We start from the raw sequence: 22,779 nt of genomic DNA, 5'->3' as shown, positions 1-22,779 counted from the left end.
AGCCTTCTCCAGACCTTGCGAATAGATGAAGATCGGAATAACTTGTGTCAGTACCGACAGCAAACCACTGAAACTGTCAGTTAGCGGACACTAGTTGGTTTCCGATCCATAGCTGCGATTTTATTCGGTGAAAGGGTCATCACTTGGAAAAAATTAATTCAACTGTACATTTCTGCATCGTTTGATGGTGCACTTCCAGAACCATCAGGAAGAAGGGGATCTTTTCGGGAATTATCGAGGTTACAGCTGTGCGAAATGTTGTGAACACATTCTTAGTAACTGCTTCCAAGCCATCGGGAGATAATCTCCTGGAAGAACGCTGAATCTAACAGCGCAACTATCGAAAGATAAACAAACTTTGACGTTTAACTTTTGCAGGCAACTTTGCCTCCATAAATGCTGACATAAATCTGAACGGGTTAAGATCAAGCAAAATGGCTTTAGATAAATACAATTCAGCCTGCAAGTTTTCTTCATAAAAGCCATTTTATAACCTAAGGATTTTGTTATGGATTTCTTAAAAGCAAAACAACTTTTTCACAAATGACCCATGAAAATCAACTTTTATGCCACCGCCATGTTGCAATTAGTTTGCTTGTTTTTTTACAATCTTCGATTTTCTATCTATATTTTCTTGGATATAACTATATTTTGGTAAATTTTGCAATGAGCAAACATTTAAATGCGAAAATCATAAAAAAATATTCTCGGCCAAGCTCGATCTGAAAAATAATTTATTTTATTCAATGTAAAATAATTAGTCAAACCGACGTTTTACGAGAGCGCACCTATTTTTTTCGATGTTTTCATGCACACTTCACATGACATTTAATAAGGCACTTAAAGCTAGGCCACATAATGAGAACTATTGTAATAAATTTGGATATTCTATACAATTTTTATACCATCAGTTTCTATTTTAATTATTTTGATAAGATCGGATTCATAAATCCTTTTCTATCTTGATTGATGCTTTCCTAGTGGATTTAGTAAGCGGCTAGGGGAAATGGCTCGGAAAGGGTTTTTATTGTTGCTAAATAGCTTTTGTTGTAGTTTTCAAATGGTTCTCAATGCGTTCGTCATACAACCTTTTGCAGTAAATCAATCTTGAAGAGCTTCGAGAATACATCCTTCAGAACCTTCTTCAGGGTGGGCCAACTAGACATATTCTAGTCTTAATGAGGTTTTGGTGGATGCATTAATGACAAGATAGCCTTGACCAGGGTTTTATGAATGTTGTTTTATAGTTGCTTTGTAGTATTTCATAAAACTTAAAATGTTACTTGGGATGTTATCCTAAGTCAGTCCCGATATTTTTTCAATATTTTATGGTGAACATAGATGCATTCTATCACATTGTACGTTTATTTTTAAATTTTTCTCTCCAAAATAAATGTCAACAAATCAGACAACTTGTAAAATCTTTGAACGCCTTTTTCTCATTTACAGTTTTTTTTTTAACAGATGAGACTAACTTGCGATTATGGGCAGAATACGGTTCAAACAAAAACGAGGATATGGGTGAAAATATCCGAAAGAGATTTGAGACTGATTTGAGAGGTTGGCGTACACATTTTTGTAAACAATGGATTAATTACCGATTTCTAGCGAATAAAAGCTTGATTTTGCAAAAAATAAAATAATAAACCTACTGCTAGAGAAATCACTCCTCTTCCTCAGTGTGTTGTTAGTTTGCGATATTGAGCTTTCATTCGGTAGAAATCGGGGATTGAAGTCTTTGTTTACAAAAACAGTTACGCTTGAATCTCAAATCAGTCCGGATATCCCATCAAATGTAAATCAAATGCATGTAAGGATTTTTAAATAAATTAAAAAAATTGTATTCTAAATTGATTGATGAGCATTTTAGTAGAATAATTGTAAACCTTTTACGTCGAAAATAGTAGAATTAAAAGGAAAAATCGACATAAAAGCTATGGTAATAAATTGTGCTCAACACCGTATATAATCAAATAATACAATCATCAGCTATAATAGCTATAAAATCTGGATTTTAACTGTCACGTAAAATCAACTCTCGTTGAATTTCGATCTATAGTTCGCATAAACAACGAAATTGTTTACAAGCTTGTATACAACATTGCTGAGTTAAGGATCGTTCGTTACGTTTTAGGTTTTTAAAAAGCTAAAACTTCACTTAACACACTTTATTCACTTAGAAACTAAACCGAGTACACAAACTGTTCGATGATGAAAGAGAGCGAACCACCTGCTCACTACCTATTTATGCACTTAAAGTGCTTACTAGGCTGTTCTACCCTACCGGCTTCCTATTGGCGCAATCCATGGCGTGATGCACCTGGATTGCGCGCCAACTGCTGCTATTGGCTAATCCAACTAACAGGATTTTCCTAACTACTCCCCGTCGACTGGAAAGCCGTCCTCGGCTTTCACGATCCTCTGCTGCTATGTCCTGGGTCTTTGGGGGTCCTCTTCTACTGTGGAATTAACCTCGGTCGCCTGGGGGGTGAAGTAGAGCTGCGTTCCTTTTCCTGTTCCGCCTGTACGTTCGCCTCCTCTGGTGGGTTGCTTCTATTTCTGCCGAATATAGCTCCGAAAACGATTGGTGTGGTTATTGAGAATGATCCAATCGATAGCCACTTCAACGTTCCCAAGTTGCCTTGTAAACTTGATGTTGTCAGGTTGAGCTTTTTTTATATGCTCCCGGTGATCGACGTAGTACATCTGTAAGTATTCTAAAGGAATACGATCTATTGTCTTTGATGAATTTACCTTCAATCCAATAGTTGGAATAAATGACCTGGCTGGTATGCTGGTGTCCCAGTTGGAAAACTCCTCTCCATTTAGTTTTATAGAGCAGTTTGCAAATTGTATGAGGAACGATCCAAAGAGTTGCTTACGATGAGCCAAACAGTTTGATGACATTGTCAAATTTGCATTGCTTACAACGATATTAAATTCATTAACCTTCTTTATAATATCGTTTCCGTATACCCCTTTCCATAGGGCACGTTGCTGAATTTCCATTTAACAGTTGCTGGGCACATTCTTCTAGTGCTTCCAGTTGTGGGTTATTGCAGATGTAGAAATTTCGTATCTTTGGACACTGTGTTTTGACGTACCATGATTTTGGTCCTGTTAGAACATAATTTGAATGAAGGTATATTCGTGAACCATTATTAACTATTGGTTGGATGTAATTTAGTTCATAGTTGACATCTTTAATTCGCGGAATTTTCAAGGCGTAAACTATGGAATTTCTGTTGTGCTTGTGCATGACGTATGCGCTGGCTATATCCAAAACGTTGTCGAGAGGGTCCATCTGGAGGCCATTGTCGGTTATGAATTGTTGTGCTGCTTGAAGTTCTTCGTTGGTTATGAGTCGGCTGTTTGGGATGCTGAATCTAGCTAAGGTGATTGCTTCTTCAATAATTTCTAACTGATTAATCAATTCGTCTATGTGGAATAACAAGTTTACTGAATCGAATCCATCCATTATTTCCTTTGCTATTAAATTTTGATCAGATACTAATATTGATATGCTTTTTGTTAAGTTTGCTATCCTATCTTCGAATTCCTGGTTTATTTGGATTTGTTTATCATTTTGATCAATTAACAGATTAGAAGTGGTATTTATAATTTTTAGAATCGTCTGCATCTGGGATTCCAGAAATGTATTTCCACGCTGTTCCTAAGCTGTTCCATCTTTTTTGTCTTTTAACGTCCAAGTGTTTAAGTTTCTTGTAAGTATTACCCATTTTTTCTTGTTTTGCTTTAATTAAGGGTCCAAGTATTTTGTTATCGGTTACTTTTTCTGTGACTGCTATGCCTATATAGTCTATAACTTTTTCTATCTCTTGCATATCAACTTTATGTAAAATTCTGACATAACTACTACTAATCCTAGCTTGTCCTAACGGTATTACTGCTACTGGGTTGTGGCTTAGTTCGTGTATGTGTACGTCTGTCATTCCTCCTGTTATAAGTAAGCATAGTCTGGAAGGAAAGTTGGGTGAGGGAGTCTTGTTATTCTGTCGGTCTTTTTATGTTTTTCTCGTGTATTTTTATATTAGATGGGTCTGTAATGGTTTTTCTGTCTTGTGCCCGGATTTCAATCATTCTGTAGCGGTCGTGGTAAGGCGATGGTTTCGCCTTTGTTTTGACTAATATTTCCTTACATCTAATGTTTTCGTAACTCTTATTGCCTAATTTCAATTTAGCGTTGTGTCTATTGGCCTCGTAAGAAATGTTGTCTTTGGCCGTCATAATTACTTGTTGTTTCGTCATGTTAATGTCATTTATATCCAATGACGTAGAGGTGCCAAATATAATTTGTCTTGGGGTAAGGCCCGTAGTCGAATGTTTTGTGTCGTTATAAAGAGCGGTCACCAGAGAAAGACCCTGGTAGAGTGTCAATTCGTGAATTTTGTTTCGATTTGCCATATACATCTCCAGCAAGGTGTTATGAAACCTTTCGATGATGCCATTACTGTTGCTACTACTAGCATAGTGAACGGCAACACCCTGCGTTTCTAAGAATGTTTTAAAATTTTGGCTTCGAAATGAAGTTGCTTGATCGCAAGTGATCAATTTTGGTAAACCGAAAGTTTTGAAGTATTTGATCAATGTTTCAATCAATTCATCTGAGGTTTCGTTGCAGATTTTGTAAATTTGAGCGAATTTGGAAAATGAGTCGACGAGTGTGATAAACTTTTCCTTTTCTTTAACATATACATCTATAAAGATGTTTTCTAATGGTCTCTCATATAGTCGTCGAGTCATCTCGATTTTGAAAGGTTTACGCTCATACTTTGAAAATCTGCAGTCTTCACAGGATTTCACAAAGCTTTTTATTTTAGATATCATTCCGGGAAAGAACACTGACTTCTGTACCTCTTCATATGTGAGTCTCCAACCTCTGTGATTGAAGTTGTGGCTTTTCTTAATAAAATCAATTTGTTCTTGCTCAGAGATGATATCAGGGAGCTTTAAGTTACAAAAGTGGACTTTCATGCCAGAAAGAAAATGATCGTTAAGAAGTTTCTTGCAGGATAGGATAATTTGGACAGGGGCAAATATTCCATTACTTCTGCCCGGAACAAGGCATTCTCTTAGGATTTTTAGAAGATCCTTCTGGGTATATTCGGTTTGATGGAATACATGACGCGTGTAACCTGGAAAAATAGAAACATTAATATGGGGGCATTTGGATTTGTCATCAGTAACTCTAAGGATCAGTTGCAATTTAAATTGGTTAATAATTTCGGGGTCATATGCTGGGTGATTTCCATAGTATTCGTTTTCAAGGACTAGTTGATTATTCAATTCGGCTCGAGGGATTCTTGAGAGTCCGTCGGCCACAACGTTTTGTTTGCCTCGTTTGTAAATTAATTTGAAGTCAAACTGTTCCAAATACAGTCTCTGTCTCGTTACTCGTCCTGTCGCGTCTGTCAGTTTGATTTCTTTAGTCAGTGGCTCGTGATCGGTATAAATAGTAAATTCCCTACCATACAGGTATGGGCGGATTTTTTTTGCTGCGAAGTAAATGGCTAACAACTCTTTTGCTGTAGCAGAGTATTTTTCTTCTGCATTGGTCAATGTTCTCGAGAGGTATGCAATTGGCTTTTCGCTTCCGTTCACCAATTTCGTCAAGACTGCACCGATCGCGTAATTTGAAGCATCGGTCGTTAAAATAAAGGGTTCCTCGAAATTGGGGTAACTCAGCAGAAGATCAGAAGTCATAATGTTTTGACGTAGGACTACGTCTTTGATTTCTATATGGGGGTACACTTTGTGAAAACCGAAAATAGAAAATGTAACAAATTAAGAAAGATTTTGAACGTTAATAACTCAGCTACCCCTGGTCCAATTTCAATAATTTTATCGATCAGAAATATGGCTACGCATTGTTAACAATGCTTCCGAATGTTGATTTTCAACAAGAAACTATTGAAAAACTGGTAAATGTTCAGCATTGTCTAAAAGCGTCGAATTAACTAACAAATCCACCAATTACCTACATGCATATGCTGCTTCCCCAGCACAGTCGTCAGAGAGTAGTAAGTAGACGAAACAAGTCGAAGTGGCATTCGCCTCGGGCACGTGCGAATAGGGAGCCATGTTCAGAACCAAACGCAAATTCTTCGAGATAACCACCATCCGTCGTCTGGCTCGCCGTGGCGGTGTCTGACGTATCTCCGGTTTGATTTACGAGGTGTGCTGAAGGTGTTCCTGAAAAATGAGATCTGTGATGCTGTCACCTACACTAAACACGCCAAGCGTAAGCGGCCATGGATGTCATCTACGTTTTTGAAGTGACAGAGACGCACTCTGTTTGGTTTCAGAGGTTAAATCATCACCAACATTGGAAACAAAACGGCTCTTTTCAGGGCCACCAAGCTTATTACAGTAAAGAGTAGGAATAGAATTCATCTGCCAGTCCATATTCAGAACCACCGACCACACAAAATGCTCATGTGATCAAACTGGAAGCAGGGATACAAATTGTTTTGATCAACCTTGATCAACTTTGAATCGCCACGGCCGGATATTTTCGATGGAAGAAGCAACAATCTAGCATCTAATTCGACGAAGACGTAAAACGTACAACAAAGCCATAACCGAAATTGGAACGGCCGGAAAAATATCCTGCATCATGCGATGGTCAAATTTACATTTGGAACGAAGGATAGGGCAGCATATTCTATGAGAATCCAGCTACATTTACAAGTTTATTATGTACCTATAATAACTGATAAATGTACATCAGCCTAACGTCCTCCAACTTAACGTACTTCAGCTTAATGACCCAATACCGAATAATCAATAAAGACGAAACGGTTATCACAGGGGTTTTCGGCCCATATCGGTTTTGCCGAGGATCTTCCGGTATGGAATTTTTCTCGTTTTCCACTGAGTATTTCCTCAGATATTATTGCTTGTCATTCAGGCCTATTCTGCGAATCGTGTGACTCTAGTACTTGTGAGATGAAAAAAGTCACGTCGTGTGACGTGACTCTCCAAGGCCTATTCTACGAATTGTGTGATTCTCTGTTACTAGTGAGGTGACTCTCTATTTGATTTGTACGGAGATGTAAAGGGCCTTAGAATGTTTGTTTACAAATGCTTTTGTGCCGTTATCAAATGTTATGCCTGATTTGATCAATTAAAAGAACTTAATGCTCTTCACATTTATTCCGTCCACTAGCGGTCCTACGTCAAGCTTCCGTTTGTGCCCCTAGGCACAGACCCTTCTACTTTTTTATCAAGACGACAGACAATCACACCAAAATCAGAGATGACCCATTTTTTAATTACTCGATGAACAACTAATCGATTATTGTTTGTTCACTGTGCTGTCATTTTTTCACCAATGAGAGTGCAGAACAAGGGGTATTCAACTCTGCATACCTTATGTCGTTTTCGTTTTTACTACACTACACCGGTGTAGTGTAAGCAGCAATAAACACGAGTCATTGGCAGTTCATCATCATTTGTTTGTAAACAAAGGTGCAACCGATAGCTACACCCTAAAATTTTTCGGTGTTCGGCGGTGTAGCACCGGTGTAGCTACACCGCAAAAACGAAAACGACATTAATTTGTACCGAGAGTTTTAGCTGTCCCATGCGCTATGCCGAACATGCCTTAGTAGGCCGAAGTTTGCCAATCAAGGTGACAATATCCCACGAGTTTGGCAACCCTGAAGCTATAATGACATTTGTGATTGTGTTTAACTTTTCATTTTCGGTGCGGGAGGTGAAAGAGAAACCGGAGGTTATCAAACCCATACGGTGTTCAAGCAAACTCGACCGATCCACCAGACCGAGATTCTGACTCGATTTGAATTATTGATTCCTTTCAGGTGTGCAGAAATTAAGCCGTAACCTGATCGATGGAGGAAGAAATGCCACCGCCATCCTTTGAAATCCTCTACAACTAAAGCAAACGACGGTGATTTAATCGACGCGTCGAGTTCCTAGTGCAAAATCAGAGCGCCATCCGTGCAAGAAGATAACTCGTAATCTCTGAATGAGTCGAATTGGAATCTGGGAATCTGTGTTGCACAGTGTAGTTGGCTCATCTACATCATACGATCTTGTGAGGTTTTGGCTAGACAGCAAATTGCTTAGGGTCGTCAAGCGGGAACCACTGAGCGCACCAAGACTCACGCTGCAGCGAGCCGAACTTTCTAAATTCAGCAAGGCTTTACAGTTGACCGATCGGAAAGCCACCCATCGTACCGGAGCCTCTTGCGATGAACAAGTTGAACTAGTGAGGTGAATCTCCGTACAAATCAAATAGAGAGTCACCTCACTAGTAACAGAGAATCACACAATTCGTAGAATAGGCCTTGGAGAGTCACGTCACACGACGTGACTTTTTTCATCTCACAAGTACTAGAGTCACACGATTCGCAGAATAGGCCTGAATGACAAGCAATAATATCTGAGGAAACACTCAGTGGAAAACGAGAAAAATTCCATACCGGAAGATCCTCGGCAAAACCGATATGGGCCGAAAACCCCTGTGATAACCGTTTCGTCTTTATTGATTATTCGGTATTGGGTCATTAAGCTGAAGTACGTTAAGTTGGAGGACTGTTGGGAGGAGTTGGAGTTAGGCTGATGTACATTTATCAGTTATTATAGGTACATAATAAACTTGTAAATGTAGCTGGATTCTCATAGAATATGCTGCCCTATACTTCGTTCCAAATGTAAATTTGACCATCGCATGATGCAGGATATTTTTCCGGCCGTTCCAATTTCGGTTATGGCTTTGTTGTACGTTTTGCGCACCTGTGTCAGGAACATCTCCACTTGTAAGAAATTAACTGCAATGAAAAGCCTTATTTTCAAGGGCTGTTTGGAAGAAAGAATCGAATCTACGTACAGTCATTCTTTCCGGAAGTCTGCTCGACTACCGTTGAAAACAGACTTCTTCAAACATTTCTTGTTCAGCCGGCACAATTTAGTCACCGTTCAGAAGAGATTCATCCCTACAGAGATACGTACTGAAAAATTGCATAAGCTGACGGTTTGTTTTTGAACTCCATGTACTTACCAACCTGTTTATACCAACAGCAAACTCAACGATTTCGACGATCGCATTCCGAACCAGATCTTCTAGGCATTTGACCAACCCTCGTTGGAGGTAACCCTTTACGGACGTCTTGACAAAATCACAAGCTGTAGGGATTTTCCTTGCGAATCAAATTATATGGACTGAGTATTGTTAGTTTGATTGGATTCATGATGCAGAAAACTGTTACAGATTTTCGAAATGTGACATGTCACAATCCACTAACTTATTGGGCTTACATTGGAGTAAACAAACGATTCATTCTTAGCAGAGTTGATTACCCCTTGGTGCAGAACATGTTTGAAACGATGGGTGATGATCCTATGGAGAAGTTCATGCTTATATCAGCATGATATAACAGATTACAAATATTTTACGGTTTGTTAATCGATTAATCCATTATTCGAATGGAAATCGGACATCTCCCGCAATACGAGAAAAGAACCTATCATTGTTGATAGATTCTCTTCATCGATTTTCTCTTTCGCGAATAACCCGAATGTAAATGAAGTTTGTTGTTTCAGGTGCAAGCTAACATCACCTTCTGTCGAACTGTGCTGCGAGCTTAGCGAGAAATTCGTTTGTGTTGCCGTGGTATACCAAAGAGAAAGTCGATGAATAGAATCGATAAACGATGATAGGCCCTTTTTAAAATGTTACTTACATTGTAATCATAGGCGAGAGATCTAAATGAGAATTTAACCTGAGTTTTGTAAGCGTCATAACAAATACCTGCCTAGTTGAAAAATGACAAAAAGGTTCTAACAAATTCGGTTCAATGTTTGTAACAGTGTTGACATCTGTAATTTCTGTATAATAGAGGCACTTTTTATTCGAAACTGCCATAAATTCAAATCCTCCTTTATGTAATATAAGCTCACTATTCAAGCTATCAACCTGCGTCTGAGGGCGGATTAGTTCCGTCTGATACTTTTTTACCATCTCACAATTCTCATTGGAGTCACAACAGTTCGTGTTGGTGGAAACGTTATGGAACTTCTGCTCTGTAGAGATAGGGTGAACATTTGCTTCTATTGACGAATCTTCGCCTTGGGGAACACCACACGATGCATCAGAACTGCATGTTGAGGATTTTCGAGTTGATTTTTAGGATGTATTTTTTTAACTACTGGAAGATGTTTTCTAGGCTTCAGTTTTCACGAATTCGTCAGAAGAGTTTGGTTCTTCTTGATCAGAGCTGCTGGAAGAAGCTTGACTCTTGCAGGATTCGTCCATCGAATCTGGGTAATCTTCGGAATTTCGCTTTGTTGGATTCGTTTTTGAACAGCTAGACGAATCTTTCGTGATGGTCCTGCGTTCTTTTGGCATATTGGAGCTGCATGATGCCGTTGATCTTGAGTCAGAAGCAAGGTCTGAATGATCTGAATGTAAAAACTCATTGCTTACATGCTTATAATTCAGAAATGGAACATCTTACCGCATTCTTCCGATGGGTCTATGTGAAGATTTTTTGTTGGTTTCCAATCCGATCCGGCTTGAGTCGGTAATACGTACAGGCTTTCCTGTAGAAAACAAGTTTTTTTTTATTAAAGTAAAAATCACTCACCACTTTGGAAGTGAAAACTGCATATACGTTTTCCATACGGCGAAAAGCTGTCCTTGTAGCCCAGAGATCTTTTCTACTTCAGAATCCGTTCGTTTTTCAAAACATTAAGTGTTTGTCTTGGCGTAGGAAACCGAAAGAAATTTACGCCGGGAGTGTTTCTGGAAGACTTGCACTTCCACACGCTAAAGTTCACAGGCATGCTGAATCGTCGTATTAATCAGATATTGACCGCTTAGGAATCTGTAATTTGAGTTGAAAATAATACTGCACTTGGTTCTGCTATCCACTCAACACTGTTTTCCTTGGCGTTCAAAAAAATACAAGTCCATTACGTACACAAAGGCGACAGAATTGGGTTCTTTAATTTTGAAAACATATATCGGTTTTTATATATTTTCTGAAAGAGCTTTGTTTTCTGAGCACAACGATATTTTTTTCGAACCCACACACCTTCATCTCGATTTTTAAATCAAGATTTAAAGCATAATAATAACTTTACTGTTTGACACTAAAGTGACAAACTGACAGCTCGCTCCTATACAAAGTGATACCGAGGGGTACTAATAAGGTGATTTTTGCAAATGTAATCGTTCTTATTTAAAATAGTTCCAGTGTACCGAAATTGATGAAATTTTGGGTATGGGTTCCATTTTTAATGCAGATTACGAATATGCATTTACCTCAATACCCTTAAAGAACCCAATTTGTCAAATCTGATGAGTGACGTCATCGTGGTCTGAGATAATTTGAAAGAGATCGTGGCTAATCACAAATGACGTCCCCACGGTAGCTGAAATAAACACGAGTGCTGACCGGTTGCTTTGAATCCATATTTCGATCAAAACAATTCATTAATTCTGAAAAGACATTTATGAGCGATTTCGTAAAAACCGCGGAGTTCTAGGCACAGTTTCATGAATTGATCACTTTTACATATGTTCTGGATCTTTCGGTGGACCATCTCGTGGTCCCCAGCGTCAATTTTCTCGCCACAACTCCAAATTCATTCTGATAAGACGTCTTTAGAAGGTTTCAATCAAACCGTGGAGCTCTACGATCAGAATGAATTAGCCACTTTTGCGGATTTTCCAGATCTTCCAAAGGACCAGATTTGTGACCTGCTGGAAACTGAATGTTCCCAAAAGGTGTCCAATTATCTGCTTAACAACTTCTCCAAAGACATCAAGAAGTTATCTGTTCAAATTACCGTACAATCAGTGGTTGGTCCCAATTAGCTCAAATCCCATATGGTACGTGTATTCGTTAATGCCGGATCGATCGTACATAGGAATTTTGACTGTACCTATTTGTCGCTACATTCCAAACCGAAACCAATTACAGGACTGATGAAGCTGGCGTTTCGGTCACTGCTCGGCGCGTTCTCAAACGTATATTGTACCTACTCCATATTTTGTATTTTCATGCCGTAGCTCAAAATTGGTTAATGAACTTCGCCAACGTTTCTATTCAAGTCCTACATTTCCAGTGTAAGTCTCCGAAAAACAAACACACAACAAACAGAATATAAAGAATATTCCTAATCAATGCAAGATGCAGTAATAAACAGCTAATGGAAAGAAGTACATAGTTATCAATAAATAGGTGGAACTTATTAATCAACAGCGTTTCGCATTGAGTCAGTTACAAACTTTTGATAATAATAGATTAAAAGAAAATCCAACACACTTATTTAGCTGAGAGTTTAAAAAATCAAGATATAGATGTTAACTGAATTGTGATATTTAAAGGTGATTCGAATTACGAGTAGTAGTTTGCTAGTAACGAGAAACAGTTAAATCAACAGCAGCAGCAGCAGCAACAGCAAAGTGCAAAAAAAAAAACAATGTAAAAAGTAACACAACTTAAACAAAAACAAACGAGTTCGACTAGAGTCAAAACTTACGGTAGGTTAAAGAAACAAAACAAAAAACAATCTTAACTTATCCCATAACTCGAGAAATGCGCAGATAACCGCAAAGATAGAAAATCTCAGTATGACGAAACAAAAGAAAATAATATATTGAAAAACAAAAAGCATTGTAACGCAAAACAGAAAAAAATCGAATCCGATATTTACTCCTGCTAGGTGCGCGTATGTGTGAGCGTTATTCATATGATTTACCGTAAAACATTACGATGAAGAAAAAACAAATACAAACATTCTCTTTAACAACCTCTATTCCCATCGTTTATGTGTCGTGCTGCAAGGTATCTAATAAATAAATGTATATTCCAATGTTAACACATGTTTTGCTTTTCTAATTCGGAGAACCGGAAAGGCCCGCATTGCGAAATTTAAGCCCTGTTTAGACTAAATCTATTTAATCCCTGTCTGTTTTGTGGGATATGAAGAAAGTCATTACAAAAAGTCGATAATACCTATATATATATATATATGATATGATTAAATGCTGCATAGCAAATGACGAACGCTGAGTGAGCGGACTGAGTGCGAGAGAAAAAAGGAAATTCAAAGGATGGTTTGATTTTAGATGATAGAAAAAAATACTGAGACGACTCGGGATCAGATTTGTATCCATAAATTATAAAACTTAGTTTCTTTCTTAGTTTTAAAACGATGATGGTTATACTGAGCATTATTTAAAGTAGTTAAATTAGATAAAAGCAAAAAGAAATGCAAACGATCGAATATAACTATGATACAGCAATGAAGTCGTGGTTTTACTGTGGACATATCACACCTCTCTTTTGCTAATCAATTTAAATGAGCGCTGTCCAACGTGTGGCCCGTGGTTTTGGGTTGCACCAGCGAATTCCAGGTATCACTGGCACTACGTTACGTCACGATGGCCGCCACGGTATGGCTCCCACCGTACGATGATGGAGTAGATCGAGCGGATGGCTTGCGTGCATTGACCGTCACCGTCCCTTTCTGGAAGTGCACCAGGAAAAGACAATCCAGTACGTCTTCGCGTTTTCGTTTCTCCTCGTCGTCCGGAAGACTTCGTCCGGATTTCGACTAGAATAGGGTACGTTAATCGTTTGCTTGGGACCAATAGGCTACCTAAAGTGGTGAGCCAATTTAAAATCGTTAGTTTCGTATTGATTGTTGCTACTACCGTGGAGGCACCATATTTGACGCACTTTTGAATTAAATCCATGATTAAAGGGTGATACGGTCAAAATTTGGTCAAGGGAAAACGCGTGTAAATCGGTGAAATCGTTTATTTAAAAAATCAAATTAAATTTCTTTTTCAAGTTCAATTAGTATAAAATTCAGGAAAAATATTCAGTTAGGCTTCCGCTTTTCCAAATCCGAATTGCCGGGCCTTACGCTTGACCCCTGCCATCAGATTTTGTACAGCCACCTTGTCCACCTTCTTCGCCGCAGAAAGCCAGTTTGCCTTGAACTGCTGCTCGCCCTTAGCAGTTTTTGGTCTTCTTTAGGTTCCACTTGACAATAGCCCAGTATTTCTCAATTGGGCGGAGCTCTGGCGTGTTGGGAGGGTTCTTGTCCTTGGGAACCACCTGCACGTTGTTGGCGGCGTACCACTCCATGGCCTTTTTACCGTAATGGCAAGATGTCAAATCCGGCCAAAACAGTACGGAACAACCGTGTTTCTTCAGGAAAGGCAGCAGACGTTTATTCAAACACTCTTTCACGTAAATTTCTTGGTTGACAGTCCCGGAAGCTATGAAAATGCTACTTTTCAAGCCACAGGTACAGATGGCTTGCCAAACCAGATATTTCTTTGCGAACTTTGACAGTTTCATGTGCTTGAAAACATCTGCTACCTTTCCCCTTCCTTTTGCCGTATAAAACTCCTGTCCCGGAAGCTGCTTGTAGTCGGCTTTGACGTAGGTTTCGTCGTCCATTACCACGCAGTCAAACTTCGTCAGCATCGTCGTGTACAGCCTCCGGGATCGCGCTTTGGCCGTCGTATTTTGTTTATCATCGCGATTTGGAGTCACTACCTTCTTGTAAGTCGATAGTCCGGCTCGTTTTTTGGCTCGATGCACGGTTGTAGACGATACACCCAGCTTATTTGCGGCATCTCGGAGAGAGAGGTTAGGGTTTCGCTTGAAACTACCGGCAACTCTCTTTGTCGTCTCAGCGGCTTCCGGTTTTCGATTTCCCCCCGATCCAGACTTCCTGGCTGTCGACAAACGTTCCCCAAACACTTTAATTACATTTGTAACGGTTGATTTGGCAACTTTTAGCGATTTTGCCAACTTTGCGTGCGAGTAGCTCGGATTTTCGCGATGCGCGAGCAAAATTTTGATACGCTGCTCTTCTTGCTTGGACGGCATTTTGACAACTGAAGAGTGAATTCCAAAATCAAAATAGGAGCAACATTCTACACACACACACCTTCAAAATGAGGGGTGTTCAGGTTTTTTAAATGCAAAATTGAAAGAAATACGTCAAGTTGATATTGACCAAATTTTGACCGTATCACCCTTTATTCAAATTTCACGCAGAATTATACCTTCAAATGAATCGAAGTATTTTTGTTTACGTTTATTCTTCACACTCGTAAAACCAAATTGTCTGTTGATCTTTAGTAACGTCAAAATAAAAGCAAAACAAAAACATCGTCTGTCAAGTGCGTCAATTTTCATCTTCCATAACAAAGGAGCTAAGAAACGAGTTGTAAAATTTTTATTAGTTTGCATATAAAATCAGTTTTTTAGTGATAAAAACATCTGTAACTGTAAGAACGTATGTATTACTAGTGATCTGATTCTTGCATTGTTACTTATTTATGTTTTAATCAAATTTTTCGACCGAAAACTTTGCGTCAATTTAGGCTCACACAGTTCCTAATTATTTTCAGAACGAAAACATGGGATCCGAAATTAAATCCGATAAAAAGTACATAGTCTACACCGAAGCTGAGCTTGGAAAAGCTGTTGACATGACACGTAGAGGTGTATCTATCCGGCAATCAGCTAATTCTTTTGGCGTTCAAGAGGCCACTGTTCGGCGGAATCTGAAACAATCAAAGCAGCGTTCACGGGGGAAGCCAACGATTTTGGCTGCGGAAGAGGAAAGGACTATAATCGACTGGATTCGTTTTGCGGCTAAAGCAGGCTTTCCGGTTGATGCCCAAAGATTGAAACCATCTGTTGGATACTTTCTTCAGCTGTCTGGCAGACCTAACCCTTTTACTGGAGGAATCCCCGGTCGTAAGTGGTTGAAGCTGTTTTTACGACGCCATCCTGAAATATCTCGACGCGTACCGAGTGCTCTCTCGAAGCAACGCACTGCGTTTTCGGAGAAACAGATAAGAAACTGCTTCAGTGAAGTTGATTCATTTATAAACAATGAAAAGCTACAGCAAGTTCTTGCGAAGCTAGAATGTGTGTTCAATATGGACGAATCGACAGTTAGGATGGTTCCGACAAAAGAGCAGGTTTTTGCCAAAACTGGAGAAAAATATGTTCACACGAACAACGGAAACTCCGAGAAGGAAAGTTATACCAACCGGTGGAAACTAACGATTTAAAATTGGCTCACTACTTGTCTAGCCTATTGGTCCCAAGCAAATCGATTAACTTACCCGATTGTTTGTTTTGATTCGCTATGAAAGTTTGACAGATAACATCAGGGGTGTGTGGATTCATGCAGAACATGCAGGGGTGAGTGAAATAGCTTAGGACTGCTTGGGACCGTTGTTCTGGTACTGAGTGAGCCAAAAATAATAATGATTTTCTTCGGGACCCAGTGGTCTTAGAGTTACCTCTATGCTATAACCATAGAGGTAACTCTAAGACTAGAAGGTCCCGAAATAACGTGCTCAACTTTTTGGCTCAGCTCTGGTACTCTCTTCGGTCCCAAGCTAATCGATTCCTAACCCCTCGAAACATAGGAAAATCCATGAGCCCCTCATTTTATCTGTCAAACTTTCATAGCCAATCAAAACAAACATAGTGTAGTACTAGAATTTCGACTAGAATGGGGTACGTTAATCGATTTGCTTGGGACCAATAGGCTAGTCAAGCAGTGAGCCAATTTAAAATCGTTAGTTTCCACCGGTTGCTAACACCACCATCAGAAATCTTTCCCCTGGATCTTACAGCCGGTTTTGTGTCAGGGTTCACTCGGCTGTCGACAGAAGCAGACCACTCTCAATGTGTGTCACGCGATCGTCTGTTTACTCGTCAACAACCATTGTGTGGTCCTCCTCATTGTTCTTCATCAGCAGTTCTTTCGGTCGATGCGTCGTCGACTTTGGAAAGCAACCGTTTCGTGATGAATGTGTGAGTGCTGACCACGTTTTGCGTCCATTGCTCTAATGTGTAAGTAGCGGCTAGCTCGAACCGGGTACTCTTACCTGTATCTCAAGGCCGGCTTCCTGTTCGGTGGACTCACAACCCGTTTCAAAATCGAAGGGGACAACAACCACACAGTCGGACTACATGCAGGGACTTCTTATTGAGGGATAGTGGCACAAACACAATAAATTATCTGATTTACATTTTTTTATTTAACAAAGGATACATATTGTTAAGGGGGGGTTCGTTGCGGCCGTTGTTTTTTTTAAGCATGCATGCTGAGAGAGAGAGAGAGCTTGGCGTTACCTTAGCGAGCTGGTGGTTCTGCTGGGTTTTCGGGATCTGGTCCGATGCTGGTACTCCTGTCGACGTTCCTCGTGCTCGCTTCCGGGGTGGTAGCACATCGGATATTGGGCACTAGAAAGTGGGGGCGGACCCGCCAGACCTCACTAGACCCTCACCTTCAAGGCTTCGGCTACCACTCACCCGACGCGTGTGGTACGGCAATAGTACGACACTCGTCCACCACCAGCACGGGACTCGCCGATAACTTCTTCTTCGTCTTCGACAGCGGATCGGCTTCGAGGTTACGGGCTGACTCGATTTCACGTGGTGCGTGTCTTCGGTCCGACGTCCCTTGTGCTCGCTAACGGGGCGGTAACGTATCGGATATTGGATCCAACCAGCGGGGGCGAACCCACACGGACCTGGCCAAATCCTCACCTCCACAACGTCCGTTACCACTCACCCGCCACGTGTGGTGCGGCAATGGCTCAACGCTCGTCACACACTAACACTGGGCTCGCCGAACTACCGGGCAAATTGCTTCACCGGGGATCCACTGCACCGATAACGTCGGTTAGGATGTTCGTCCTCTCCACTTCACGCGAAAACTCCGGCGAATCGATCACACGCTGGGGAACCACTCCGAACTACGTTCTGTCCCAGTCTTCTTCACTCCTCTTCCTTTTCCTAACCAACTTTACTTCTATCGTTCAATTTTTTTTTTCGATCCGTGTTCTCCGGTGGTTGGAAACTGTCTCCCCGTTTTTTCAGCAACTAGCTCTCGTCTCCCTTTTTGTGTTTCACCCTCTCTCTCCCTCGATCTACTCTTCTTCCTTCTCTCTCTCTCTCTTGTCCGGATATTTATATGCCAAAATAAACTGACAGGTCAATTTCGCCTGCTGATGTGTAGGCAGAGATGTAAGCCGTCTTTATGGGGTGTTTGTACCTATTTTTGTTTCCTTTTCTTTTTACTTTAATTTTAACTCCTAATCTAATGTGCCACTAGTTTAATTTATTAATATCTAATCTAATATAATTATTTTATTTTATTGAGTGACTATGTCCACCTGGATGTAGCATTTGACTGCAAGGAAATGTTACCAGTGTATTGGTAACAAATGGAAGCGCTCTGCCCCCCGTTGGCGATACTGGCATACAATGAAACCACAGAAAGCGGCTCCCGTTCTGGTGGAGGAGACTTATTGGATAGCGGAAGATAAAACGTTTATTGTGTTGTACGTTTTGACTATAGTTTTAAGATGTAATTGTAAAGTCAACAAGAATCCTCGTCTCTGTAAAGTAAATTCGGTTGAGCCTTATCAAATAAATTAATAAACAAAAAAGCCGGTTTTGTGGGCTTGTGTGGGTGGGCTGGCAGTTTCCATGGGGTGACGAGTGAGGTGACTGTTTACTGGATCAGATGCGTCGATTTGGGGAGTTACGCTTGATATGATGATGAGGGCGAAAGTGTTGTCGAAACCAAAAATAACACTAAGCTGCAGTTCAACAGAATGGCGACTAAGAGAGCTCAGTGGGTGCTCCTATGTATCGGATGAAGATAAGTATACATATGCAAATTTTCTCAATTTTCCCCAATATACATTTCCAGATTTTGATTTTGACAGCGTTTGAATTTTGTAATAAAATGGCGGCTCTGTTGGATAGGTGAAGCATTCTCCTATATGATGGTGTTTTTGTATGGTGTGGGTGGGGTTTTAGACCCCCATACTCTTATTTTAGTAAAGCCCTCATCGATGGTAGTATACCAAGAGTTCTAGAAGCTAGCAGAAATGCAGGCTGGATTCTGTAATGGAAGGTTGAGCAGAAGATTGTTAAAGCTGAGCCAGTAAGAAACCTGAGTTATAGAACCTGTCTGTAAAGCAGGATGATTTCTATGACGGAAGGTTAAACGGAACATGGCTAAAGCGTAGCCAGTGAAAAAAAACCTGTGTGGACGACCCCATTATATTAAAGTGTTGTTTGTTTATATAGCGAAGTCTAGGCCAGGAATGATTCTTCGTGAGGAGATATATATATGATAATCCATTATAAATTTCATTGTATAGGTTACCAACCTCGTTCCTCTGTTCGTTGAAGAGGCCGAGGGTTCCACGGCGCTCCGTTGGGAAAAGTGGAGAGAGCATTTCGATACTTATTTAGCGTGGAAAGACGTAGAAGACCACGAAGAAAAATACAAATCCTTGATGCTACTCGGAGGACCGGATGTCCGGAAGATAATCTTCAAGATACAAGCCGACGATGAACATTTTCTTGGAAACCGGTACAACGTGGCGATGCAGCTGCTCGACGAATACTTCGTTCCTCGGGTTTCGACAAGGGATAAGTCACTCAGCACATTGTGCCGGAGTTATATTCTGCACAGCTTGGGCACATCCATCGGCACATTTTCGGCATACCTTCGGCACAATCTCGTAGGCAATAGATTGTTGTAAATAAAATTGGAGCACTGCTGGACAACTGTCATTGAAGTTTTTCAGAACATTACGTGCTGTCTTCTAATTGAATATACCAGAGGAACTCAGACCAGCAGTTCACTTATAGATCTAAATACGAAATGTAGGTTCTACAGTGGACTCAAGAGGAAGAGGCAATTAATCAGACCTCATTAGTTCCCCTAATTCAAATAATGCTGCAAATCACACAAAACAAACAAAAGAAGTCTATTCATCACCCTCTATAGTCGGTCTCTACACACAAAAAATTATCGTTAATAAAATTAAAAAAAGCATTGGTGAAATTAAAAGTTTGCGTTGGTTCTTTTTGGTAGAAAGTCTTCAGCATTCAAAACAAAACTCAGTCAACTGTTAATTCAAAAGTTGTTTGCTCCCTACTTTTAAAAATTAAAACTTTCAAAATGAATTGTTGTACTGTCAAATGGAAAGCGTGGGAGTGTTGAAATTAAAAGCGGATTAGATATTTTTAATTAAAACAACTTTTAATACGAAAGAATGGTATTTCGGATCGTAAAAATATATATTTTCAATTTAAAAACAAGTATTTTAATTTTTACAGTATAATTTTCATTTTAAGACCTAATTTGTATTACATTAAAAATTATTACTATTCAAATGATTTATTACTAAATATATTTTATTTACATTAAAACTGGATTCCGTTATCTGGTTCCGGACTAAGCTGCTCTGGTCATCCGTCTGATTTATCCGAAAGAATTTGATCTCATCAGCTGATGCTGCGGACATCCTCTATTGGGACCATTTCGTCCACCCGGTTTCCTAAAGCGTCGGTGCAGTGGCCTTGGAATCCTCCAAAGATTTCCTTTCTACGGACTGATTCGCTCGAAGTCGAGTTTCTTAGCATAAACGTCCTGGTATGCTTCTCAATTGGGTTGTACATCGGAGAATTTTCTTCCTGCCTCAAGCGTGGCTGAATCAGCAGCTTGTTAGCCGTGTACGCTTCCCGATTCACAACCTACCTTTTCCGTTGAAATAAGCTCGTTTTTTTTCTGCAAAAATACAACAAAAACTGTTTTATTTCCTGACGGTGAGGGTTTTACAATCTTTTCTACTTATTGCACCTTTCGACATTTCCAGAAGCTATTTCGTGGCGTTGATCCATAAGCAGTTCCAATTGTCAGGATCAGAATGCATGTTTGTTCGAGCCGGACGTCACACTTGCGGAACCCTTGCTCGCTGATCATTCAGGCACACTGAGCTTATTTCGTTGGTTGCTATGACACTTGAAATTTGTTGAAATTAGTGGTGGCTCGAGTTGTGGTGTACCGCTCTGCTAGTAGCAGGAATCGATTCCAATGACATAGATAAACCGGCGGAAGAAAAATTTGGACAAGTGGAAGCACTCCTGCTGCTCACTGCTACGTCTTGTTTACTTTAGCAGAAAACTAAGGTGCAGTGCTGCCAAAACTTTGCAATTAAGAGGTATTTTTGACAGTTATACAATTTTTATTTAAAAAAATCCACTTTTAAAATTACAAGTGAAAGTGAAAGAAAAACTTTTGAACGAAAAAAAAAAGTTTCGTTTTGAATATTTTCGTAGTTAAAACTACGAAATCTGCGAAACTTTCAATATAAAATTGCATAATTTTTAGAGCTACAATATTTGTTTTTTGTGTGTAACAATGCTCCTCACCGGTTCCAACTCTTTCCTGCCGAATGGCTAGATTTCTGGTCTGCCTTGGAGGGCATTATAAAACATTAAAACACAGGACTTTTATTACCCTATGGATCACAAAACACCGAAAGTTCACACACCCACCACTTCCCGCGTCATCATCAATCCGATTTATCCTTGCGATTTCAAACCTAAACATACAAGGTGTCAGAAATACCGGGTTGCCGGAATGGGTATTTTACAAACAATCGCAGCTTGCTCTATGACCGGCACAATCGGCATACTTGCGGCACACTGACAAAAAAGATGACCCAAGATTGGTGTGCGGAGTGACCTACCGCTTGGGTTTCGAAGACATACGAAAGGCAGAAGTCGTCAGTCCGAATGAGAAAATTGAAACATGTGTTGTTCGTTTTAAAAGGCAGGTGACCTACTGTGATTACGGTGATCAAGCAGACAACATGGTTGTAGACCAAATAATCGATGAATTTAAAGGTCCCGCCATTTATACCCTTCGAAGAGTGAGAACACCCTGCAATGACGCATCCCTTTGTCAATCAAAATTGAAAAAATTAACCCTCCGTTACTCGCGCCAACTTTTATAACACGAGTACTCGCGCGTTGTACTTTGTACAACAGTGTGATTTTTCCATTGCCATTTTGCAGCCGAGCTACCAATCAATATGAAACCAACGGGCATTCATTAAAAAACTTGCTAAAATTTTATCACAGTTAACCCACAAAAATGCGGATAATAGAGAAAATGTGAATGGAAACCGCGTAAACAGTGTCCGTACTACGTGGGATTTGACTTAATTGGTTACAACACGGAAAATCTCGAGATCATGACCAGATAGAAAATTACTGTCGTCGACAAAGTTGTTCAGAAGGTCAATGCCTTTTCGTTGGTGGACAGTAGTTCAGCGTTTTGTCACTTCGCGGCACTAGTGTACATTTAAAATTCTCGCATATATAAAATATTTCTAGATCCTTACCATATAAAAAGTTACTGTCTTCGGCAAACTTGTTCAGGGTGTCAAGTAGTTTTGGCTGGTGGACAGTAGTTCAGAATTTTCTCACTACACGGCGCTAGTATAAACGTGAAATTCTCATATAAAATATCTCGAGATCCTGACCAGATAGAAAGTTACTGTCTTAGGCAAAGCTGTTCAGGAGATCATAGCTTTTTTGCTGATTAACAGTAGTTCAAAATCTTCTCACTAGGTAGTGCTCGTATACATGTTAAGTTCTCGCATGTGATACATCACTAGATCCTGACGAGATAAAGAATAAATGTCTTTGGCAAAGTTTTTCAGGAAGTCAATATCTTTTCGTTGGTGGACAGTTGTTCAGAATTTTCTCCCTACTCGGTGCTAGTATACACATGCAATTTTCGCATATACAATAGCTCGAGATCCTGAGCAGATAGAAAGTTACTGTTTTCGGCAAACTTGTTCAGGAGGTCAAGACTTTTTGGCTGGTGGACAGTAGCCTAGAAATGTTTCACCACATG

This window comes from Ochlerotatus camptorhynchus, unplaced genomic scaffold, assembly GCF_037179485.1.
Source record: "Ochlerotatus camptorhynchus isolate MF236.1 unplaced genomic scaffold, CSIRO-AGI_Acam_v1.1 ptg000244l, whole genome shotgun sequence".
In the NCBI taxonomy this organism is placed as follows: Eukaryota; Metazoa; Arthropoda; class Insecta; order Diptera; family Culicidae; genus Ochlerotatus; species Ochlerotatus camptorhynchus.
Note: the sequence above shows the minus strand (reverse complement) of the source record.